Consider the following 19,221-nt stretch of genomic DNA (forward strand, 5'->3'; position numbering starts at 1 on the left):
TTGTGAGCCTTTTTGTTAGCTTCTGACCTCTGGGACCTGGACGAGGTCCTCGCAGCATTCCCAGTGTGGTTGTGCCCTCAGCTTGCTTCTCACTCTTTGGTTTTTCACTCACCGGCCACTCAAATGAGCAACAGGGCATTTTCAAGAGAGCTGCACGACAGCACGAACCACTGACATCCACTTGCATGGGAGAACACAGCGCATTCACCACGCAGACGAAGGGTCCTGTCTGGCCTGTCACGAGAAGGCAGAGTGAGTCACGATCATCTTTCATTGACGGCACGACTCATCACGTTCACGTCTGGGAGGGTGGTGGGCTTCTATGCGTCAAAAAGACCACGCCCAACGTGGGGCTCGAACCCACGACCCTGAGATTAAGAGTCTCATGCTCTACCGACTGAGCTAGCCGGGCCACGACACAACAAAAGACTGACCCCCGGACCGGCTACTTTCGGATCCGCCGCTTTTCTGAGAAGGGCCTTCTGACTCCAAACCCCATAAAGCACAGCTGTACCGTTGCCTTCGCTGTCTCTGTGGCGCAATTGGTTAGCGTGCTCGGCTGTTAACCGAGAGGTTGGTGGTTCAAGCCCACCTGGGGATGCGCTCTCCTTTTCCTCTCTGATTTGGAGCAGACGATCTCTCCATGAGTCTCCTTTTACTCTCGTAACAATAGCACAAGATGAGCTCGGATGATCTCGGAAGGAAATAACAAAGAAGTTTGCTTCCGGTGTACACGGCAGGAGAAACCCATGGTGGAAAGAGCCTCTGGCACAACTCAGATAGCTGCTCATGGTCCGAGACCGTCGCGCCCTTTCACATTGCCAGCACTCACGTTAAACAATGGAGACCAGCAAGGAATGCCGTATCGACGGCAAGAAGCACAGCCTAGATGGCACGCGGTGGAAACAACTCAGGGGGCACCAGGATTTGAACCTAGGACCTCTTGATCTGCAGTCAAATGCTCTACCACTGAGCTATACCCCCACAGGCAAAGAAATGGAGATGAGGTGGAAGCACAAGCTACTTTTATACACGCTCTGCGGCTACTCTTTATGCAGCATCCAGCTCTTAGGCGAAAATAAGAAGTGGACTGACGGCCAAGCCAGGTCTGACCTGAAGGGGCACTTGTGAGTATTTCTGTATGACAGAGAGCAACACCATGTCACGTGGGGTCCCTGGTGGTCTAGTGGTCAGGATTTGGCGCTCTCACCGCCACGGCCCGGGTTCGATTCCCGGTCAGGGAATTCCAGGGGTCTTCTTGGGTCCTTCTTTTTTTTGTGTGTTTTCCTGCACCTCCCATTGTGAGCCTTTTTGTTAGCTTCTGACCTCTGGGACCTGGACGAGGTCCTCGCAGCATTCCCAGTGTGGTTGTGCCCTCAGCTTGCTTCTCACTCTTTGGTTTTTCACTCACCGGCCACTCAAATGAGCAACAGGGCATTTTCAAGAGAGCTGCACGACAGCACGGACCACTGACATCCACTTGCATGGGAGAACACAGCGCATTCACAGGGTCCTGTCTGGCCTGTCACAAGAAGGCAGAGTGAGTCACGATCATCTTTCATTGACGGCACGACTCATCACGTTCACGTCTGGGAGGGTGGTGGGCTTCTATGCGTCAAAAAGACCACGCCCAACGTGGGGCTCGAACCCACGACCCTGAGATTAAGAGTCTCATGCTCTACCGACTGAGCTAGCCGGGCCACAAAACAACAAAAGACTGACCCCCGGACCGGCTACTTTCGGATCCGCCGCTTTTCTGAGAAGGGCCTTCTGACTCCAAACCCCATAAAGCACAGCTGTACCGTTGCCTTCGCTGTCTCTGTGGCGCAATTGGTTAGCGCGCTCGGCTGTTAACCGAGAGGTTGGTGGTTCAAGCCCACCCGGGGACGTGCTCTCCTTTTCCTCTCTGATTTGGAGCAGACGATCTCTCCATGAGTCTCCTTTTACTCTCGTAACAATAGCACAAGATGAGCTTGGATGATCTCGGAAGGAAATAACAAAGAAGTTTGCTTCCGGTGTACACGGCAGGAGAAACCCATGGTGGAAAGAGCCTCTGGCACAACTCAGATAGCTGTTCATGGTCCGAGACCGTCGCGCCCTTTCACATTGCCAGCACTCACGTTAAACAACGGAGACCAGCAAGGAATGCCGTATCGACGGCAAGAAGCACAGCCTAGATGGCACGCGGTGGAAAAAAACTCAGGGGGCACCAGGATTTGAACCTAGGACCTCTTGATCTGCAGTCAAATGCTCTACCACTGAGCTATACCGCCACAGGCAAAGAAATGGAGATGAGGTGGAAGCACAAGCTACTTTGATACACGCTCTGCGGCTACTCTTTATGCAGCATCCAGCTCTTAGGCGAAAATAAGAAGTGGACTGACGGCCAAGCCAGGTCTGACCTGAAGGGGCACTTGTGAGTATTTCTGTATGACAGAGAGCAACACCATGTCATGTGGGGTCCCTGGTGGTCTAGTGGTCAGGATTTGGCGCTCTCACCGCCACGGCCCGGGTTCGATTCCCGGTCAGGGAATTCCAGGGGTCTTCTTGGGTCCTTCTTTTTTTTGTGTGTTTTCCTGCACCTCCCATTGTGAGCCTTTTTGTTAGCTTCTGACCTCTGGGACCTGGACGAGGTCCTCGCAGCATTCCCAGTGTGGTTGTGCCCTCAGCTTGCTTCTCACTCTTTGGTTTTTCACTCACCGGCCACTCAAATGAGCAACAGGGCATTTTCAAGAGAGCTGCACGACAGCACGGACCACTGACATCCACTTGCATGGGAGAACACAGCGCATTCACCACGCAGACGAAGGGTCCTGTCTGGCCTGTCACGAGAAGGCAGAGTGAGTCACGATCATCTTTCATTGACGGCACGACTCATCACGTTCACGTCTGGGAGGGTGGTGGGCTTCTATGCGTCAAAAAGACCACGCCCAACGTGGGGCTCGAACCCACGACCCTGAGATTAAGAGTCTCATGCTCTACCGACTGAGCTAGCCGGGCCACGACACAACAAAAGACTGACCCCCGGACCGGCTACTTTCGGATCCGCCGCTTTTCTGAGAAGGGCCTTCTGACTCCAAACCCCATAAAGCACAGCTGTACCGTTGCCTTCGCTGTCTCTGTGGCGCAATTGGTTAGCGTGCTCGGCTGTTAACCGAGAGGTTGGTGGTTCAAGCCCACCCGGGGATGCGCTCTCCTTTTCCTCTCTGATTTGGAGCAGACGATCTCTCCATGAGTCTCCTTTTACTCTCGTAACAATAGCACAAGATGAGCTCGGATGATCTCGGAAGGAAATAACAAAGAAGTTTGCTTCCGGTGTACACGGCAGGAGAAACCCATGGTGGAAAGAGCCTCTGGCACAACTCAGATAGCTGCTCATGGTCCGAGACCGTCGCGCCCTTTCACATTGCCAGCACTCACGTTAAACAACAGAGACCAGCAAGGAATGCCGTATCGACGGCAAGAAGCACAGCCTAGATGGCACGCGGTGGAAACAACTCAGGGGGCACCAGGATTTGAACCTAGGACCTCTTGATCTGCAGTCAAATGCTCTACCACTGAGCTATACCCCCACAGGCAAAGAAATGGAGATGAGGTGGAAGCACAAGCTACTTTGATACACGCTCTGCGGCTACTCTTTATGCAGCATCCAGCTCTTAGGCGAAAATAAGAAGTGGACTGACGGCCAAGCCAGGTCTGACCTGAAGGGGCACTTGTGAGTATTTCTGTATGACAGAGAGCAACACCATGTCATGTGGGGTCCCTGGTGGTCTAGTGGTCAGGATTTGGCAATCTCTCACCGCCACGGCCCGGGTTCGATTCCCGGTCAGGGAATTCCAGGGGTCTTCTTGGGTCCTTCTTTTTTTTGTGTGTTTTCCTGCACCTCCCATTGTGAGCCTTTTTGTTAGCTTCTGACCTCTGGGACCTGGACGAGGTCCTCGCAGCATTCCCAGTGTGGTTGTGCCCTCAGCTTGCTTCTCACTCTTTGGTTTTTCACTCACCGGCCACTCAAATGAGCAACAGGGCATTTTCAAGAGAGCTGCACGACAGCACGAACCACTGACATCCACTTGCATGGGAGAACACAGCGCATTCACCACGCAGACGAAGGGTCCTGTCTGGCCTGTCACGAGAAGGCAGAGTGAGTCACGATCATCTTTCATTGACGGCACGACTCATCACGTTCACGTCTGGGAGGGTGGTGGGCTTCTATGCGTCAAAAAGACCACGCCCAACGTGGGGCTCGAACCCACGACCCTGAGATTAAGAGTCTCATGCTCTACCGACTGAGCTAGCCGGGCCACGACACAACAAAAGACTGACCCCCGGACCGGCTACTTTCGGATCCGCCGCTTTTCTGAGAAGGGCCTTCTGACTCCAAACCCCATAAAGCACAGCTGTACCGTTGCCTTCGCTGTCTCTGTGGCGCAATTGGTTAGCGTGCTCGGCTGTTAACCGAGAGGTTGGTGGTTCAAGCCCACCTGGGGATGCGCTCTCCTTTTCCTCTCTGATTTGGAGCAGACGATCTCTCCATGAGTCTCCTTTTACTCTCGTAACAATAGCACAAGATGAGCTCGGATGATCTCGGAAGGAAATAACAAAGAAGTTTGCTTCCGGTGTACACGGCAGGAGAAACCCATGGTGGAAAGAGCCTCTGGCACAACTCAGATAGCTGCTCATGGTCCGAGACCGTCGCGCCCTTTCACATTGCCAGCACTCACGTTAAACAATGGAGACCAGCAAGGAATGCCGTATCGACGGCAAGAAGCACAGCCTAGATGGCACGCGGTGGAAACAACTCAGGGGGCACCAGGATTTGAACCTAGGACCTCTTGATCTGCAGTCAAATGCTCTACCACTGAGCTATACCCCCACAGGCAAAGAAATGGAGATGAGGTGGAAGCACAAGCTACTTTTATACACGCTCTGCGGCTACTCTTTATGCAGCATCCAGCTCTTAGGCGAAAATAAGAAGTGGACTGACGGCCAAGCCAGGTCTGACCTGAAGGGGCACTTGTGAGTATTTCTGTATGACAGAGAGCAACACCATGTCACGTGGGGTCCCTGGTGGTCTAGTGGTCAGGATTTGGCGCTCTCACCGCCACGGCCCGGGTTCGATTCCCGGTCAGGGAATTCCAGGGGTCTTCTTGGGTCCTTCTTTTTTTTGTGTGTTTTCCTGCACCTCCCATTGTGAGCCTTTTTGTTAGCTTCTGACCTCTGGGACCTGGACGAGGTCCTCGCAGCATTCCCAGTGTGGTTGTGCCCTCAGCTTGCTTCTCACTCTTTGGTTTTTCACTCACCGGCCACTCAAATGAGCAACAGGGCATTTTCAAGAGAGCTGCACGACAGCACGGACCACTGACATCCACTTGCATGGGAGAACACAGCGCATTCACAGGGTCCTGTCTGGCCTGTCACAAGAAGGCAGAGTGAGTCACGATCATCTTTCATTGACGGCACGACTCATCACGTTCACGTCTGGGAGGGTGGTGGGCTTCTATGCGTCAAAAAGACCACGCCCAACGTGGGGCTCGAACCCACGACCCTGAGATTAAGAGTCTCATGCTCTACCGACTGAGCTAGCCGGGCCACAAAACAACAAAAGACTGACCCCCGGACCGGCTACTTTCGGATCCGCCGCTTTTCTGAGAAGGGCCTTCTGACTCCAAACCCCATAAAGCACAGCTGTACCGTTGCCTTCGCTGTCTCTGTGGCGCAATTGGTTAGCGCGCTCGGCTGTTAACCGAGAGGTTGGTGGTTCAAGCCCACCCGGGGACGTGCTCTCCTTTTCCTCTCTGATTTGGAGCAGACGATCTCTCCATGAGTCTCCTTTTACTCTCGTAACAATAGCACAAGATGAGCTTGGATGATCTCGGAAGGAAATAACAAAGAAGTTTGCTTCCGGTGTACACGGCAGGAGAAACCCATGGTGGAAAGAGCCTCTGGCACAACTCAGATAGCTGTTCATGGTCCGAGACCGTCGCGCCCTTTCACATTGCCAGCACTCACGTTAAACAACGGAGACCAGCAAGGAATGCCGTATCGACGGCAAGAAGCACAGCCTAGATGGCACGCGGTGGAAAAAAACTCAGGGGGCACCAGGATTTGAACCTAGGACCTCTTGATCTGCAGTCAAATGCTCTACCACTGAGCTATACCGCCACAGGCAAAGAAATGGAGATGAGGTGGAAGCACAAGCTACTTTGATACACGCTCTGCGGCTACTCTTTATGCAGCATCCAGCTCTTAGGCGAAAATAAGAAGTGGACTGACGGCCAAGCCAGGTCTGACCTGAAGGGGCACTTGTGAGTATTTCTGTATGACAGAGAGCAACACCATGTCATGTGGGGTCCCTGGTGGTCTAGTGGTCAGGATTTGGCGCTCTCACCGCCACGGCCCGGGTTCGATTCCCGGTCAGGGAATTCCAGGGGTCTTCTTGGGTCCTTCTTTTTTTTGTGTGTTTTCCTGCACCTCCCATTGTGAGCCTTTTTGTTAGCTTCTGACCTCTGGGACCTGGACGAGGTCCTCGCAGCATTCCCAGTGTGGTTGTGCCCTCAGCTTGCTTCTCACTCTTTGGTTTTTCACTCACCGGCCACTCAAATGAGCAACAGGGCATTTTCAAGAGAGCTGCACGACAGCACGGACCACTGACATCCACTTGCATGGGAGAACACAGCGCATTCACCACGCAGACGAAGGGTCCTGTCTGGCCTGTCACGAGAAGGCAGAGTGAGTCACGATCATCTTTCATTGACGGCACGACTCATCACGTTCACGTCTGGGAGGGTGGTGGGCTTCTATGCGTCAAAAAGACCACGCCCAACGTGGGGCTCGAACCCACGACCCTGAGATTAAGAGTCTCATGCTCTACCGACTGAGCTAGCCGGGCCACGACACAACAAAAGACTGACCCCCGGACCGGCTACTTTCGGATCCGCCGCTTTTCTGAGAAGGGCCTTCTGACTCCAAACCCCATAAAGCACAGCTGTACCGTTGCCTTCGCTGTCTCTGTGGCGCAATTGGTTAGCGTGCTTGGCTGTTAACCGAGAGGTTGGTGGTTCAAGCCCACCCGGGGATGCGCTCTCCTTTTCCTCTCTGATTTGGAGCAGACGATCTCTCCATGAGTCTCCTTTTACTCTCGTAACAATAGCACAAGATGAGCTCGGATGATCTCGGAAGGAAATAACAAAGAAGTTTGCTTCCGGTGTACACGGCAGGAGAAACCCATGGTGGAAAGAGCCTCTGGCACAACTCAGATAGCTGCTCATGGTCCGAGACCGTCGCGCCCTTTCACATTGCCAGCACTCACGTTAAACAACAGAGACCAGCAAGGAATGCCGTATCGACGGCAAGAAGCACAGCCTAGATGGCACGCGGTGGAAACAACTCAGGGGGCACCAGGATTTGAACCTAGGACCTCTTGATCTGCAGTCAAATGCTCTACCACTGAGCTATACCCCCACAGGCAAAGAAATGGAGATGAGGTGGAAGCACAAGCTACTTTGATACACGCTCTGCGGCTACTCTTTATGCAGCATCCAGCTCTTAGGCGAAAATAAGAAGTGGACTGACGGCCAAGCCAGGTCTGACCTGAAGGGGCACTTGTGAGTATTTCTGTATGACAGAGAGCAACACCATGTCATGTGGGGTCCCTGGTGGTCTAGTGGTCAGGATTTGGCAATCTCTCACCGCCACGGCCCGGGTTCGATTCCCGGTCAGGGAATTCCAGGGGTCTTCTTGGGTCCTTCTTTTTTTTGTGTGTTTTCCTGCACCTCCCATTGTGAGCCTTTTTGTTAGCTTCTGACCTCTGGGACCTGGACGAGGTCCTCGCAGCATTCCCAGTGTGGTTGTGCCCTCAGCTTGCTTCTCACTCTTTGGTTTTTCACTCACCGGCCACTCAAATGAGCAACAGGGCATTTTCAAGAGAGCTGCACGACAGCACGAACCACTGACATCCACTTGCATGGGAGAACACAGCGCATTCACCACGCAGACGAAGGGTCCTGTCTGGCCTGTCACGAGAAGGCAGAGTGAGTCACGATCATCTTTCATTGACGGCACGACTCATCACGTTCACGTCTGGGAGGGTGGTGGGCTTCTATGCGTCAAAAAGACCACGCCCAACGTGGGGCTCGAACCCACGACCCTGAGATTAAGAGTCTCATGCTCTACCGACTGAGCTAGCCGGGCCACGACACAACAAAAGACTGACCCCCGGACCGGCTACTTTCGGATCCGCCGCTTTTCTGAGAAGGGCCTTCTGACTCCAAACCCCATAAAGCACAGCTGTACCGTTGCCTTCGCTGTCTCTGTGGCGCAATTGGTTAGCGTGCTCGGCTGTTAACCGAGAGGTTGGTGGTTCAAGCCCACCTGGGGATGCGCTCTCCTTTTCCTCTCTGATTTGGAGCAGACGATCTCTCCATGAGTCTCCTTTTACTCTCGTAACAATAGCACAAGATGAGCTCGGATGATCTCGGAAGGAAATAACAAAGAAGTTTGCTTCCGGTGTACACGGCAGGAGAAACCCATGGTGGAAAGAGCCTCTGGCACAACTCAGATAGCTGCTCATGGTCCGAGACCGTCGCGCCCTTTCACATTGCCAGCACTCACGTTAAACAATGGAGACCAGCAAGGAATGCCGTATCGACGGCAAGAAGCACAGCCTAGATGGCACGCGGTGGAAACAACTCAGGGGGCACCAGGATTTGAACCTAGGACCTCTTGATCTGCAGTCAAATGCTCTACCACTGAGCTATACCCCCACAGGCAAAGAAATGGAGATGAGGTGGAAGCACAAGCTACTTTTATACACGCTCTGCGGCTACTCTTTATGCAGCATCCAGCTCTTAGGCGAAAATAAGAAGTGGACTGACGGCCAAGCCAGGTCTGACCTGAAGGGGCACTTGTGAGTATTTCTGTATGACAGAGAGCAACACCATGTCACGTGGGGTCCCTGGTGGTCTAGTGGTCAGGATTTGGCGCTCTCACCGCCACGGCCCGGGTTCGATTCCCGGTCAGGGAATTCCAGGGGTCTTCTTGGGTCCTTCTTTTTTTTGTGTGTTTTCCTGCACCTCCCATTGTGAGCCTTTTTGTTAGCTTCTGACCTCTGGGACCTGGACGAGGTCCTCGCAGCATTCCCAGTGTGGTTGTGCCCTCAGCTTGCTTCTCACTCTTTGGTTTTTCACTCACCGGCCACTCAAATGAGCAACAGGGCATTTTCAAGAGAGCTGCACGACAGCACGGACCACTGACATCCACTTGCATGGGAGAACACAGCGCATTCACAGGGTCCTGTCTGGCCTGTCACAAGAAGGCAGAGTGAGTCACGATCATCTTTCATTGACGGCACGACTCATCACGTTCACGTCTGGGAGGGTGGTGGGCTTCTATGCGTCAAAAAGACCACGCCCAACGTGGGGCTCGAACCCACGACCCTGAGATTAAGAGTCTCATGCTCTACCGACTGAGCTAGCCGGGCCACAAAACAACAAAAGACTGACCCCCGGACCGGCTACTTTCGGATCCGCCGCTTTTCTGAGAAGGGCCTTCTGACTCCAAACCCCATAAAGCACAGCTGTACCGTTGCCTTCGCTGTCTCTGTGGCGCAATTGGTTAGCGCGCTCGGCTGTTAACCGAGAGGTTGGTGGTTCAAGCCCACCCGGGGACGTGCTCTCCTTTTCCTCTCTGATTTGGAGCAGACGATCTCTCCATGAGTCTCCTTTTACTCTCGTAACAATAGCACAAGATGAGCTTGGATGATCTCGGAAGGAAATAACAAAGAAGTTTGCTTCCGGTGTACACGGCAGGAGAAACCCATGGTGGAAAGAGCCTCTGGCACAACTCAGATAGCTGTTCATGGTCCGAGACCGTCGCGCCCTTTCACATTGCCAGCACTCACGTTAAACAACGGAGACCAGCAAGGAATGCCGTATCGACGGCAAGAAGCACAGCCTAGATGGCACGCGGTGGAAAAAAACTCAGGGGGCACCAGGATTTGAACCTAGGACCTCTTGATCTGCAGTCAAATGCTCTACCACTGAGCTATACCGCCACAGGCAAAGAAATGGAGATGAGGTGGAAGCACAAGCTACTTTGATACACGCTCTGCGGCTACTCTTTATGCAGCATCCAGCTCTTAGGCGAAAATAAGAAGTGGACTGACGGCCAAGCCAGGTCTGACCTGAAGGGGCACTTGTGAGTATTTCTGTATGACAGAGAGCAACACCATGTCATGTGGGGTCCCTGGTGGTCTAGTGGTCAGGATTTGGCGCTCTCACCGCCACGGCCCGGGTTCGATTCCCGGTCAGGGAATTCCAGGGGTCTTCTTGGGTCCTTCTTTTTTTTGTGTGTTTTCCTGCACCTCCCATTGTGAGCCATTTTGTTAGCTTCTGACCTCTGGGACCTGGACGAGGTCCTCGCAGCATTCCCAGTGTGGTTGTGCCCTCAGCTTGCTTCTCACTCTTTGGTTTTTCACTCACCGGCCACTCAAATGAGCAACAGGGCATTTTCAAGAGAGCTGCACGACAGCACGGACCACTGACATCCACTTGCATGGGAGAACACAGCGCATTCACCACGCAGACGAAGGGTCCTGTCTGGCCTGTCACGAGAAGGCAGAGTGAGTCACGATCATCTTTCATTGACGGCACGACTCATCACGTTCACGTCTGGGAGGGTGGTGGGCTTCTATGCGTCAAAAAGACCACGCCCAACGTGGGGCTCGAACCCACGACCCTGAGATTAAGAGTCTCATGCTCTACCGACTGAGCTAGCCGGGCCACGACACAACAAAAGACTGACCCCCGGACCGGCTACTTTCGGATCCGCCGCTTTTCTGAGAAGGGCCTTCTGACTCCAAACCCCATAAAGCACAGCTGTACCGTTGCCTTCGCTGTCTCTGTGGCGCAATTGGTTAGCGTGCTCGGCTGTTAACCGAGAGGTTGGTGGTTCAAGCCCACCCGGGGATGCGCTCTCCTTTTCCTCTCTGATTTGGAGCAGACGATCTCTCCATGAGTCTCCTTTTACTCTCGTAACAATAGCACAAGATGAGCTCGGATGATCTCGGAAGGAAATAACAAAGAAGTTTGCTTCCGGTGTACACGGCAGGAGAAACCCATGGTGGAAAGAGCCTCTGGCACAACTCAGATAGCTGCTCATGGTCCGAGACCGTCGCGCCCTTTCACATTGCCAGCACTCACGTTAAACAACGGAGACCAGCAAGGAATGCCGTATCGACGGCAAGAAGCACAGCCTAGATGGCACGCGGTGGAAACAACTCAGGGGGCACCAGGATTTGAACCTAGGACCTCTTGATCTGCAGTCAAATGCTCTACCACTGAGCTATACCCCCACAGGCAAAGAAATGGAGATGAGGTGGAAGCACAAGCTACTTTGATACACGCTCTGCGGCTACTCTTTATGCAGCATCCAGCTCTTAGGCGAAAATAAGAAGTGGACTGACGGCCAAGCCAGGTCTGACCTGAAGGGGCACTTGTGAGTATTTCTGTATGACAGAGAGCAACACCATGTCATGTGGGGTCCCTGGTGGTCTAGTGGTCAGGATTTGGCAATCTCTCACCGCCACGGCCCGGGTTCGATTCCCGGTCAGGGAATTCCAGGGGTCTTCTTGGGTCCTTCTTTTTTTTGTGTGTTTTCCTGCACCTCCCATTGTGAGCCTTTTTGTTAGCTTCTGACCTCTGGGACCTGGACGAGGTCCTCGCAGCATTCCCAGTGTGGTTGTGCCCTCAGCTTGCTTCTCACTCTTTGGTTTTTCACTCACCGGCCACTCAAATGAGCAACAGGGCATTTTCAAGAGAGCTGCACGACAGCACGAACCACTGACATCCACTTGCATGGGAGAACACAGCGCATTCACAGGGTCCTGTCTGGCCTGTCACAAGAAGGCAGAGTGAGTCACGATCATCTTTCATTGACGGCACGACTCATCACGTTCACGTCTGGGAGGGTGGTGGGCTTCTATGCGTCAAAAAGACCACGCCCAACGTGGGGCTCGAACCCACGACCCTGAGATTAAGAGTCTCATGCTCTACCGACTGAGCTAGCCGGGCCACAACACAACAAAAGACTGACCCCCGGACCGGCTACTTTCGGATCCGCCGCTTTTCTGAGAAGGGCCTTCTGACTCCAAACCCCATAAAGCACAGCTGTACCGTTGCCTTCGCTGTCTCTGTGGCGCAATTGGTTAGCGCGCTCGGCTGTTAACCGAGAGGTTGGTGGTTCAAGCCCACCCGGGGACGTGCTCTCCTTTTCCTCTCTGATTTGGAGCAGACGATCTCTCCATGAGTCTCCTTTTACTCTCGTAACAATAGCACAAGATGAGCTTGGATGATCTCGGAAGGAAATAACAAAGAAGTTTGCTTCCGGTGTACACGGCAGGAGAAACCCATGGTGGAAAGAGCCTCTGGCACAACTCAGATAGCTGTTCATGGTCCGAGACCGTCGCGCCCTTTCACATTGCCAGCACTCACGTTAAACAACGGAGACCAGCAAGGAATGCCGTATCGACGGCAAGAAGCACAGCCTAGATGGCACGCGGTGGAAACAACTCAGGGGGCACCAGGATTTGAACCTAGGACCTCTTGATCTGCAGTCAAATGCTCTACCACTGAGCTATACCGCCACAGGCAAAGAAATGGAGATGAGGTGGAAGCACAAGCTACTTTGATACACGCTCTGCGGCTACTCTTTATGCAGCATCCAGCTCTTAGGCGAAAATAAGAAGTGGACTGACGGCCAAGCCAGGTCTGACCTGAAGGGGCACTTGTGAGTATTTCTGTATGACAGAGAGCAACACCATGTCATGTGGGGTCCCTGGTGGTCTAGTGGTCAGGATTTGGCGCTCTCACCGCCACGGCTCGGGTTCGATTCCCGGTCAGGGAATTCCAGGGGTCTTCTTGGGTCCTTCTTTTTTTTGTGTGTTTTCCTGCACCTCCCATTGTGAGCCATTTTGTTAGCTTCTGACCTCTGGGACCTGGACGAGGTCCTCGCAGCATTCCCAGTGTGGTTGTGCCCTCAGCTTGCTTCTCACTCTTTGGTTTTTCACTCACCGGCCACTCAAATGAGCAACAGGGCATTTTCAAGAGAGCTGCACGACAGCACGGACCACTGACATCCACTTGCATGGGAGAACACAGCGCATTCACCACGCAGACGAAGGGTCCTGTCTGGCCTGTCACGAGAAGGCAGAGTGAGTCACGATCATCTTTCATTGACGGCACGACTCATCACGTTCACGTCTGGGAGGGTGGTGGGCTTCTATGCGTCAAAAAGACCACGCCCAACGTGGGGCTCGAACCCACGACCCTGAGATTAAGAGTCTCATGCTCTACCGACTGAGCTAGCCGGGCCACGACACAACAAAAGACTGACCCCCGGACCGGCTACTTTCGGATCCGCCGCTTTTCTGAGAAGGGCCTTCTGACTCCAAACCCCATAAAGCACAGCTGTACCGTTGCCTTCGCTGTCTCTGTGGCGCAATTGGTTAGCGTGCTCGGCTGTTAACCGAGAGGTTGGTGGTTCAAGCCCACCCGGGGATGCGCTCTCCTTTTCCTCTCTGATTTGGAGCAGACGATCTCTCCATGAGTCTCCTTTTACTCTCGTAACAATAGCACAAGATGAGCTCGGATGATCTCGGAAGGAAATAACAAAGAAGTTTGCTTCCGGTGTACACGGCAGGAGAAACCCATGGTGGAAAGAGCCTCTGGCACAACTCAGATAGCTGCTCATGGTCCGAGACCGTCGCGCCCTTTCACATTGCCAGCACTCACGTTAAACAACGGAGACCAGCAAGGAATGCCGTATCGACGGCAAGAAGCACAGCCTAGATGGCACGCGGTGGAAACAACTCAGGGGGCACCAGGATTTGAACCTAGGACCTCTTGATCTGCAGTCAAATGCTCTACCACTGAGCTATACCCCCACAGGCAAAGAAATGGAGATGAGGTGGAAGCACAAGCTACTTTGATACACGCTCTGCGGCTACTCTTTATGCAGCATCCAGCTCTTAGGCGAAAATAAGAAGTGGACTGACGGCCAAGCCAGGTCTGACCTGAAGGGGCACTTGTGAGTATTTCTGTATGACAGAGAGCAACACCATGTCATGTGGGGTCCCTGGTGGTCTAGTGGTCAGGATTTGGCAATCTCTCACCGCCACGGCCCGGGTTCGATTCCCGGTCAGGGAATTCCAGGGGTCTTCTTGGGTCCTTCTTTTTTTTGTGTGTTTTCCTGCACCTCCCATTGTGAGCCTTTTTGTTAGCTTCTGACCTCTGGGACCTGGACGAGGTCCTCGCAGCATTCCCAGTGTGGTTGTGCCCTCAGCTTGCTTCTCACTCTTTGGTTTTTCACTCACCGGCCACTCAAATGAGCAACAGGGCATTTTCAAGAGAGCTGCACGACAGCACGAACCACTGACATCCACTTGCATGGGAGAACACAGCGCATTCACCACGCAGACGAAGGGTCCTGTCTGGCCTGTCACGAGAAGGCAGAGTGAGTCACGATCATCTTTCATTGACGGCACGACTCATCACGTTCACGTCTGGGAGGGTGGTGGGCTTCTATGCGTCAAAAAGACCACGCCCAACGTGGGGCTCGAACCCACGACCCTGAGATTAAGAGTCTCATGCTCTACCGACTGAGCTAGCCGGGCCACGACACAACAAAAGACTGACCCCCGGACCGGCTACTTTCGGATCCGCCGCTTTTCTGAGAAGGGCCTTCTGACTCCAAACCCCATAAAGCACAGCTGTACCGTTGCCTTCGCTGTCTCTGTGGCGCAATTGGTTAGCGTGCTCGGCTGTTAACCGAGAGGTTGGTGGTTCAAGCCCACCCGGGGATGCGCTCTCCTTTTCCTCTCTGATTTGGAGCAGACGATCTCTCCATGAGTCTCCTTTTACTCTCGTAACAATAGCACAAGATGAGCTCGGATGATCTCGGAAGGAAATAACAAAGAAGTTTGCTTCCGGTGTACACGGCAGGAGAAACCCATGGTGGAAAGAGCCTCTGGCACAACTCAGATAGCTGCTCATGGTCCGAGACCGTCGCGCCCTTTCACATTGCCAGCACTCACGTTAAACAACGGAGACCAGCAAGGAATGCCGTATCGACGGCAAGAAGCACAGCCTAGATGGCACGCGGTGGAAACAACTCAGGGGGCACCAGGATTTGAACCTAGGACCTCTTGATCTGCAGTCAAATGCTCTACCACTGAGCTATACCCCCACAGGCAAAGAAATGGAGATGAGGTGGAAGCACAAGCTACTTTGATACACGCTCTGCGGCTACTCTTTATGCAGCATCCAGCTCTTAGGCGAAAATAAGAAGTGGACTGACGGCCAAGCCAGGTCTGACCTGAAGGGGCACTTGTGAGTATTTCTGTATGACAGAGAGCAACACCATGTCATGTGGGGTCCCTGGTGGTCTAGTGGTCAGGATTTGGCAATCTCTCACCGCCACGGCCCGGGTTCGATTCCCGGTCAGGGAATTCCAGGGGTCTTCTTGGGTCCTTCTTTTTTTTGTGTGTTTTCCTGCACCTCCCATTGTGAGCCTTTTTGTTAGCTTCTGACCTCTGGGACCTGGACGAGGTCCTCGCAGCATTCCCAGTGTGGTTGTGCCCTCAGCTTGCTTCTCACTCTTTGGTTTTTCACTCACCGGCCACTCAAATGAGCAACAGGGCATTTTCAAGAGAGCTGCACGACAGCACGAACCACTGACATCCACTTGCATGGGAGAACACAGCGCATTCACCACGCAGACGAAGGGTCCTGTCTGGCCTGTCACGAGAAGGCAGAGTGAGTCACGATCATCTTTCATTGACGGCACGACTCATCACGTTCACGTCTGGGAGGGTGGTGGGCTTCTATGCGTCAAAAAGACCACGCCCAACGTGGGGCTCGAACCCACGACCCTGAGATTAAGAGTCTCATGCTCTACCGACTGAGCTAGCCGGGCCACGACACAACAAAAGACTGACCCCCGGACCGGCTACTTTCGGATCCGCCGCTTTTCTGAGAAGGGCCTTCTGACTCCAAACCCCATAAAGCACAGCTGTACCGTTGCCTTCGCTGTCTCTGTGGCGCAATTGGTTAGCGTGCTCGGCTGTTAACCGAGAGGTTGGTGGTTCAAGCCCACCTGGGGATGCGCTCTCCTTTTCCTCTCTGATTTGGAGCAGACGATCTCTCCATGAGTCTCCTTTTACTCTCGTAACAATAGCACAAGATGAGCTCGGATGATCTCGGAAGGAAATAACAAAGAAGTTTGCTTCCGGTGTACACGGCAGGAGAAACCCATGGTGGAAAGAGCCTCTGGCACAACTCAGATAGCTGCTCATGGTCCGAGACCGTCGCGCCCTTTCACATTGCCAGCACTCACGTTAAACAATGGAGACCAGCAAGGAATGCCGTATCGACGGCAAGAAGCACAGCCTAGATGGCACGCGGTGGAAACAACTCAGGGGGCACCAGGATTTGAACCTAGGACCTCTTGATCTGCAGTCAAATGCTCTACCACTGAGCTATACCCCCACAGGCAAAGAAATGGAGATGAGGTGGAAGCACAAGCTACTTTTATACACGCTCTGCGGCTACTCTTTATGCAGCATCCAGCTCTTAGGCGAAAATAAGAAGTGGACTGACGGCCAAGCCAGGTCTGACCTGAAGGGGCACTTGTGAGTATTTCTGTATGACAGAGAGCAACACCATGTCACGTGGGGTCCCTGGTGGTCTAGTGGTCAGGATTTGGCGCTCTCACCGCCACGGCCCGGGTTCGATTCCCGGTCAGGGAATTCCAGGGGTCTTCTTGGGTCCTTCTTTTTTTGTGTGTTTTCCTGCACCTCCCATTGTGAGCCTTTTTGTTAGCTTCTGACCTCTGGGACCTGGACGAGGTCCTCGCAGCATTCCCAGTGTGGTTGTGCCCTCAGCTTGCTTCTCACTCTTTGGTTTTTCACTCACCGGCCACTCAAATGAGCAACAGGGCATTTTCAAGAGAGCTGCACGACAGCACGGACCACTGACATCCACTTGCATGGGAGAACACAGCGCATTCACCACGCAGACGAAGGGTCCTGTCTGGCCTGTCACGAGAAGGCAGAGTGAGTCACGATCATCTTTCATTGACGGCACGACTCATCACGTTCACGTCTGGGAGGGTGGTGGGCTTCTATGCGTCAAAAAGACCACGCCCAACGTGGGGCTCGAACCCACGACCCTGAGATTAAGAGTCTCATGCTCTACCGACTGAGCTAGCCGGGCCACGACACAACAAAAGACTGACCCCCGGACCGGCTACTTTCGGATCCGCCGCTTTTCTGAGAAGGGCCTTCTGACTCCAAACCCCATAAAGCACAGCTGTACCGTTGCCTTCGCTGTCTCTGTGGCGCAATTGGTTAGCGTGCTCGGCTGTTAACCGAGAGGTTGGTGGTTCAAGCCCACCCGGGGATGCGCTCTCCTTTTCCTCTCTGATTTGGAGCAGACGATCTCTCCATGAGTCTCCTTTTACTCTCGTAACAATAGCACAAGATGAGCTCGGATGATCTCGGAAGGAAATAACAAAGAAGTTTGCTTCCGGTGTACACGGCAGGAGAAACCCATGGTGGAAAGAGCCTCTGGCACAACTCAGATAGCTGCTCATGGTCCGAGACCGTCGCGCCCTTTCACATTGCCAGCACTCACGTTAAACAACGGAGACCAGCAAGGAATGCCGTATCGACGGCAAGAAGCACAGCCTAGATGGCACGCGGTGGAAACAACTCAGGGGGCACCAGGATTTGAACCTAGGACCTCTTGATCTGCAGTCAAATGCTCTACCACTGAGCTATACCCCCACAGGCAAAGAAATGGAGATGAGGTGGAAGCACAAGCTACTTTGATACACGCTCTGCGGCTACTCTTTATGCAGCATCCAGCTCTTAGGCGAAAATAAGAAGTGGACTGACGGCCAAGCCAGGTCTGACCTGAAGGGGCACTTGTGAGTATTTCTGTATGACAGAGAGCAACACCATGTCATGTGGGGTCCCTGGTGGTCTAGTGGTCAGGATTTGGCAATCTCTCACCGCCACGGCCCGGGTTCGATTCCCGGTCAGGGAATTCCAGGGGTCTTCTTGGGTCCTTCTTTTTTTTGTGTGTTTTCCTGCACCTCCCATTGTGAGACTTTTTGTTAGCTTCTGACCTCTGGGACCTGGACGAGGTCCTCGCAGCATTCCCAGTGTGGTTGTGCCCTCAGCTTGCTTCTCACTCTTTGGTTTTTCACTCACCGGCCACTCAAATGAGCAACAGGGCATTTTCAAGAGAGCTGCACGACAGCACGAACCACTGACATCCACTTGCATGGGAGAACACAGCGCATTCACCACACAGACGAAGGGTCCTGTCTGGCCTGTCACGAGAAGGCAGAGTGAGTCACGATCATCTTTCATTGACGGCACGACTCATCACGTTCACGTCTGGGAGGGTGGTGGGCTTCTATGCGTCAAAAAGACCACGCCCAACGTGGGGCTCGAACCCACGACCCTGAGATTAAGAGTCTCATGCTCTACCGACTGAGCTAGCCGGGCCACGACACAACAAAAGACTGACCCCCGGACCGGCTACTTTCGGATCCGCCGCTTTTCTGAGAAGGGCCTTCTGACTCCAAACCCCATAAAGCACAGCTGTACCGTTGCCTTCGCTGTCTCTGTGGCGCAATTGGTTAGCGTGCTCGGCTGTTAACCGAGAGGTTGGTGGTTCAAGCCCACCTGGGGATGCGCTCTCCTTTTCCTCTCTGATTTGGAGCAGACGATCTCTCCATGAGTCTCCTTTTACTCTCGTAACAATAGCACAAGATGAGCTCGGATGATCTCGGAAGGAAATAACAAAGAAGTTTGCTTCCGGTGTACACGGCAGGAGAAACCCATGGTGGAAAGAGCCTCTGGCACAACTCAGATAGCTGCTCATGGTCCGAGACCGTCGCGCCCTTTCACATTGCCAGCACTCACGTTAAACAATGGAGACCAGCAAGGAATGCCGTATCGACGGCAAGAAGCACAGCCTAGATGGCACGCGGTGGAAACAACTCAGGGGGCACCAGGATTTGAACCTAGGACCTCTTGATCTGCAGTCAAATGCTCTACCACTGAGCTATACCCCCACAGGCAAAGAAATGGAGATGAGGTGGAAGCACAAGCTACTTTTATACACGCTCTGCGGCTACTCTTTATGCAGCATCCAG

General features: G+C 53.4%; 53 non-coding genes across 53 annotated transcripts; 23 read left to right on the forward strand and 30 right to left on the reverse strand.

Moving 5' to 3' along the window:
* Positions 1-339: 339 nt before the first annotated feature.
* trnak-cuu (transfer RNA lysine (anticodon CUU)) lies at positions 340-412 on the reverse strand. The gene has a single exon. It is a non-coding gene; the product is annotated as a tRNA-Lys (tRNA).
* A 115-nt stretch (positions 413-527) lies between these two features.
* On the forward strand, positions 528-601 carry trnan-guu (transfer RNA asparagine (anticodon GUU)). The gene has a single exon. It is a non-coding gene; the product is annotated as a tRNA-Asn (tRNA).
* A 311-nt stretch (positions 602-912) lies between these two features.
* trnac-gca (transfer RNA cysteine (anticodon GCA)) lies at positions 913-984 on the reverse strand. The gene has a single exon. It is a non-coding gene; the product is annotated as a tRNA-Cys (tRNA).
* A 188-nt stretch (positions 985-1,172) lies between these two features.
* On the forward strand, positions 1,173-1,244 carry trnae-cuc (transfer RNA glutamic acid (anticodon CUC)). The gene has a single exon. It is a non-coding gene; the product is annotated as a tRNA-Glu (tRNA).
* Positions 1,245-1,627: 383 nt separating this feature from the next.
* On the reverse strand, positions 1,628-1,700 carry trnak-cuu (transfer RNA lysine (anticodon CUU)). Its single transcript has one exon. It is a non-coding gene; the product is annotated as a tRNA-Lys (tRNA).
* Positions 1,701-1,815: 115 nt separating this feature from the next.
* On the forward strand, positions 1,816-1,889 carry trnan-guu (transfer RNA asparagine (anticodon GUU)). Its single transcript has one exon. It is a non-coding gene; the product is annotated as a tRNA-Asn (tRNA).
* A 312-nt stretch (positions 1,890-2,201) lies between these two features.
* trnac-gca (transfer RNA cysteine (anticodon GCA)) lies at positions 2,202-2,273 on the reverse strand. Its single transcript has one exon. It is a non-coding gene; the product is annotated as a tRNA-Cys (tRNA).
* A 188-nt stretch (positions 2,274-2,461) lies between these two features.
* On the forward strand, positions 2,462-2,533 carry trnae-cuc (transfer RNA glutamic acid (anticodon CUC)). Its single transcript has one exon. It is a non-coding gene; the product is annotated as a tRNA-Glu (tRNA).
* Positions 2,534-2,927: 394 nt separating this feature from the next.
* trnak-cuu (transfer RNA lysine (anticodon CUU)) lies at positions 2,928-3,000 on the reverse strand. Its single transcript has one exon. It is a non-coding gene; the product is annotated as a tRNA-Lys (tRNA).
* A 115-nt stretch (positions 3,001-3,115) lies between these two features.
* trnan-guu (transfer RNA asparagine (anticodon GUU)) lies at positions 3,116-3,189 on the forward strand. The gene has a single exon. It is a non-coding gene; the product is annotated as a tRNA-Asn (tRNA).
* Positions 3,190-3,500: 311 nt separating this feature from the next.
* On the reverse strand, positions 3,501-3,572 carry trnac-gca (transfer RNA cysteine (anticodon GCA)). The gene has a single exon. It is a non-coding gene; the product is annotated as a tRNA-Cys (tRNA).
* A 656-nt stretch (positions 3,573-4,228) lies between these two features.
* Positions 4,229-4,301, reverse strand: trnak-cuu (transfer RNA lysine (anticodon CUU)). The gene has a single exon. It is a non-coding gene; the product is annotated as a tRNA-Lys (tRNA).
* A 115-nt stretch (positions 4,302-4,416) lies between these two features.
* trnan-guu (transfer RNA asparagine (anticodon GUU)) lies at positions 4,417-4,490 on the forward strand. Its single transcript has one exon. It is a non-coding gene; the product is annotated as a tRNA-Asn (tRNA).
* A 311-nt stretch (positions 4,491-4,801) lies between these two features.
* On the reverse strand, positions 4,802-4,873 carry trnac-gca (transfer RNA cysteine (anticodon GCA)). Its single transcript has one exon. It is a non-coding gene; the product is annotated as a tRNA-Cys (tRNA).
* Positions 4,874-5,061: 188 nt separating this feature from the next.
* trnae-cuc (transfer RNA glutamic acid (anticodon CUC)) lies at positions 5,062-5,133 on the forward strand. The gene has a single exon. It is a non-coding gene; the product is annotated as a tRNA-Glu (tRNA).
* A 383-nt stretch (positions 5,134-5,516) lies between these two features.
* On the reverse strand, positions 5,517-5,589 carry trnak-cuu (transfer RNA lysine (anticodon CUU)). The gene has a single exon. It is a non-coding gene; the product is annotated as a tRNA-Lys (tRNA).
* Positions 5,590-5,704: 115 nt separating this feature from the next.
* trnan-guu (transfer RNA asparagine (anticodon GUU)) lies at positions 5,705-5,778 on the forward strand. The gene has a single exon. It is a non-coding gene; the product is annotated as a tRNA-Asn (tRNA).
* A 312-nt stretch (positions 5,779-6,090) lies between these two features.
* Positions 6,091-6,162, reverse strand: trnac-gca (transfer RNA cysteine (anticodon GCA)). Its single transcript has one exon. It is a non-coding gene; the product is annotated as a tRNA-Cys (tRNA).
* Positions 6,163-6,350: 188 nt separating this feature from the next.
* Positions 6,351-6,422, forward strand: trnae-cuc (transfer RNA glutamic acid (anticodon CUC)). The gene has a single exon. It is a non-coding gene; the product is annotated as a tRNA-Glu (tRNA).
* Positions 6,423-6,816: 394 nt separating this feature from the next.
* On the reverse strand, positions 6,817-6,889 carry trnak-cuu (transfer RNA lysine (anticodon CUU)). The gene has a single exon. It is a non-coding gene; the product is annotated as a tRNA-Lys (tRNA).
* Positions 6,890-7,004: 115 nt separating this feature from the next.
* Positions 7,005-7,078, forward strand: trnan-guu (transfer RNA asparagine (anticodon GUU)). The gene has a single exon. It is a non-coding gene; the product is annotated as a tRNA-Asn (tRNA).
* Positions 7,079-7,389: 311 nt separating this feature from the next.
* trnac-gca (transfer RNA cysteine (anticodon GCA)) lies at positions 7,390-7,461 on the reverse strand. Its single transcript has one exon. It is a non-coding gene; the product is annotated as a tRNA-Cys (tRNA).
* Positions 7,462-8,117: 656 nt separating this feature from the next.
* trnak-cuu (transfer RNA lysine (anticodon CUU)) lies at positions 8,118-8,190 on the reverse strand. Its single transcript has one exon. It is a non-coding gene; the product is annotated as a tRNA-Lys (tRNA).
* A 115-nt stretch (positions 8,191-8,305) lies between these two features.
* On the forward strand, positions 8,306-8,379 carry trnan-guu (transfer RNA asparagine (anticodon GUU)). Its single transcript has one exon. It is a non-coding gene; the product is annotated as a tRNA-Asn (tRNA).
* Positions 8,380-8,690: 311 nt separating this feature from the next.
* On the reverse strand, positions 8,691-8,762 carry trnac-gca (transfer RNA cysteine (anticodon GCA)). Its single transcript has one exon. It is a non-coding gene; the product is annotated as a tRNA-Cys (tRNA).
* A 188-nt stretch (positions 8,763-8,950) lies between these two features.
* On the forward strand, positions 8,951-9,022 carry trnae-cuc (transfer RNA glutamic acid (anticodon CUC)). The gene has a single exon. It is a non-coding gene; the product is annotated as a tRNA-Glu (tRNA).
* A 383-nt stretch (positions 9,023-9,405) lies between these two features.
* Positions 9,406-9,478, reverse strand: trnak-cuu (transfer RNA lysine (anticodon CUU)). Its single transcript has one exon. It is a non-coding gene; the product is annotated as a tRNA-Lys (tRNA).
* A 115-nt stretch (positions 9,479-9,593) lies between these two features.
* trnan-guu (transfer RNA asparagine (anticodon GUU)) lies at positions 9,594-9,667 on the forward strand. The gene has a single exon. It is a non-coding gene; the product is annotated as a tRNA-Asn (tRNA).
* A 312-nt stretch (positions 9,668-9,979) lies between these two features.
* On the reverse strand, positions 9,980-10,051 carry trnac-gca (transfer RNA cysteine (anticodon GCA)). Its single transcript has one exon. It is a non-coding gene; the product is annotated as a tRNA-Cys (tRNA).
* Positions 10,052-10,239: 188 nt separating this feature from the next.
* On the forward strand, positions 10,240-10,311 carry trnae-cuc (transfer RNA glutamic acid (anticodon CUC)). The gene has a single exon. It is a non-coding gene; the product is annotated as a tRNA-Glu (tRNA).
* Positions 10,312-10,705: 394 nt separating this feature from the next.
* trnak-cuu (transfer RNA lysine (anticodon CUU)) lies at positions 10,706-10,778 on the reverse strand. The gene has a single exon. It is a non-coding gene; the product is annotated as a tRNA-Lys (tRNA).
* Positions 10,779-10,893: 115 nt separating this feature from the next.
* Positions 10,894-10,967, forward strand: trnan-guu (transfer RNA asparagine (anticodon GUU)). Its single transcript has one exon. It is a non-coding gene; the product is annotated as a tRNA-Asn (tRNA).
* Positions 10,968-11,278: 311 nt separating this feature from the next.
* Positions 11,279-11,350, reverse strand: trnac-gca (transfer RNA cysteine (anticodon GCA)). The gene has a single exon. It is a non-coding gene; the product is annotated as a tRNA-Cys (tRNA).
* A 645-nt stretch (positions 11,351-11,995) lies between these two features.
* Positions 11,996-12,068, reverse strand: trnak-cuu (transfer RNA lysine (anticodon CUU)). Its single transcript has one exon. It is a non-coding gene; the product is annotated as a tRNA-Lys (tRNA).
* A 115-nt stretch (positions 12,069-12,183) lies between these two features.
* Positions 12,184-12,257, forward strand: trnan-guu (transfer RNA asparagine (anticodon GUU)). Its single transcript has one exon. It is a non-coding gene; the product is annotated as a tRNA-Asn (tRNA).
* A 311-nt stretch (positions 12,258-12,568) lies between these two features.
* Positions 12,569-12,640, reverse strand: trnac-gca (transfer RNA cysteine (anticodon GCA)). The gene has a single exon. It is a non-coding gene; the product is annotated as a tRNA-Cys (tRNA).
* A 188-nt stretch (positions 12,641-12,828) lies between these two features.
* trnae-cuc (transfer RNA glutamic acid (anticodon CUC)) lies at positions 12,829-12,900 on the forward strand. The gene has a single exon. It is a non-coding gene; the product is annotated as a tRNA-Glu (tRNA).
* A 394-nt stretch (positions 12,901-13,294) lies between these two features.
* trnak-cuu (transfer RNA lysine (anticodon CUU)) lies at positions 13,295-13,367 on the reverse strand. Its single transcript has one exon. It is a non-coding gene; the product is annotated as a tRNA-Lys (tRNA).
* Positions 13,368-13,482: 115 nt separating this feature from the next.
* On the forward strand, positions 13,483-13,556 carry trnan-guu (transfer RNA asparagine (anticodon GUU)). Its single transcript has one exon. It is a non-coding gene; the product is annotated as a tRNA-Asn (tRNA).
* Positions 13,557-13,867: 311 nt separating this feature from the next.
* trnac-gca (transfer RNA cysteine (anticodon GCA)) lies at positions 13,868-13,939 on the reverse strand. Its single transcript has one exon. It is a non-coding gene; the product is annotated as a tRNA-Cys (tRNA).
* A 656-nt stretch (positions 13,940-14,595) lies between these two features.
* trnak-cuu (transfer RNA lysine (anticodon CUU)) lies at positions 14,596-14,668 on the reverse strand. The gene has a single exon. It is a non-coding gene; the product is annotated as a tRNA-Lys (tRNA).
* Positions 14,669-14,783: 115 nt separating this feature from the next.
* Positions 14,784-14,857, forward strand: trnan-guu (transfer RNA asparagine (anticodon GUU)). Its single transcript has one exon. It is a non-coding gene; the product is annotated as a tRNA-Asn (tRNA).
* A 311-nt stretch (positions 14,858-15,168) lies between these two features.
* trnac-gca (transfer RNA cysteine (anticodon GCA)) lies at positions 15,169-15,240 on the reverse strand. Its single transcript has one exon. It is a non-coding gene; the product is annotated as a tRNA-Cys (tRNA).
* Positions 15,241-15,896: 656 nt separating this feature from the next.
* Positions 15,897-15,969, reverse strand: trnak-cuu (transfer RNA lysine (anticodon CUU)). Its single transcript has one exon. It is a non-coding gene; the product is annotated as a tRNA-Lys (tRNA).
* Positions 15,970-16,084: 115 nt separating this feature from the next.
* Positions 16,085-16,158, forward strand: trnan-guu (transfer RNA asparagine (anticodon GUU)). The gene has a single exon. It is a non-coding gene; the product is annotated as a tRNA-Asn (tRNA).
* A 311-nt stretch (positions 16,159-16,469) lies between these two features.
* trnac-gca (transfer RNA cysteine (anticodon GCA)) lies at positions 16,470-16,541 on the reverse strand. The gene has a single exon. It is a non-coding gene; the product is annotated as a tRNA-Cys (tRNA).
* Positions 16,542-16,729: 188 nt separating this feature from the next.
* trnae-cuc (transfer RNA glutamic acid (anticodon CUC)) lies at positions 16,730-16,801 on the forward strand. The gene has a single exon. It is a non-coding gene; the product is annotated as a tRNA-Glu (tRNA).
* A 393-nt stretch (positions 16,802-17,194) lies between these two features.
* On the reverse strand, positions 17,195-17,267 carry trnak-cuu (transfer RNA lysine (anticodon CUU)). Its single transcript has one exon. It is a non-coding gene; the product is annotated as a tRNA-Lys (tRNA).
* Positions 17,268-17,382: 115 nt separating this feature from the next.
* On the forward strand, positions 17,383-17,456 carry trnan-guu (transfer RNA asparagine (anticodon GUU)). The gene has a single exon. It is a non-coding gene; the product is annotated as a tRNA-Asn (tRNA).
* Positions 17,457-17,767: 311 nt separating this feature from the next.
* trnac-gca (transfer RNA cysteine (anticodon GCA)) lies at positions 17,768-17,839 on the reverse strand. Its single transcript has one exon. It is a non-coding gene; the product is annotated as a tRNA-Cys (tRNA).
* Positions 17,840-18,495: 656 nt separating this feature from the next.
* trnak-cuu (transfer RNA lysine (anticodon CUU)) lies at positions 18,496-18,568 on the reverse strand. Its single transcript has one exon. It is a non-coding gene; the product is annotated as a tRNA-Lys (tRNA).
* A 115-nt stretch (positions 18,569-18,683) lies between these two features.
* trnan-guu (transfer RNA asparagine (anticodon GUU)) lies at positions 18,684-18,757 on the forward strand. The gene has a single exon. It is a non-coding gene; the product is annotated as a tRNA-Asn (tRNA).
* Positions 18,758-19,068: 311 nt separating this feature from the next.
* trnac-gca (transfer RNA cysteine (anticodon GCA)) lies at positions 19,069-19,140 on the reverse strand. The gene has a single exon. It is a non-coding gene; the product is annotated as a tRNA-Cys (tRNA).
* Between the last annotated feature and the right edge of the window lie 81 nt (positions 19,141-19,221).

The sequence above is a fragment of the Paramormyrops kingsleyae genome, chromosome 18 (assembly GCF_048594095.1).
Source record: "Paramormyrops kingsleyae isolate MSU_618 chromosome 18, PKINGS_0.4, whole genome shotgun sequence".
Classification (NCBI taxonomy): domain Eukaryota; kingdom Metazoa; phylum Chordata; class Actinopteri; order Osteoglossiformes; family Mormyridae; genus Paramormyrops; species Paramormyrops kingsleyae.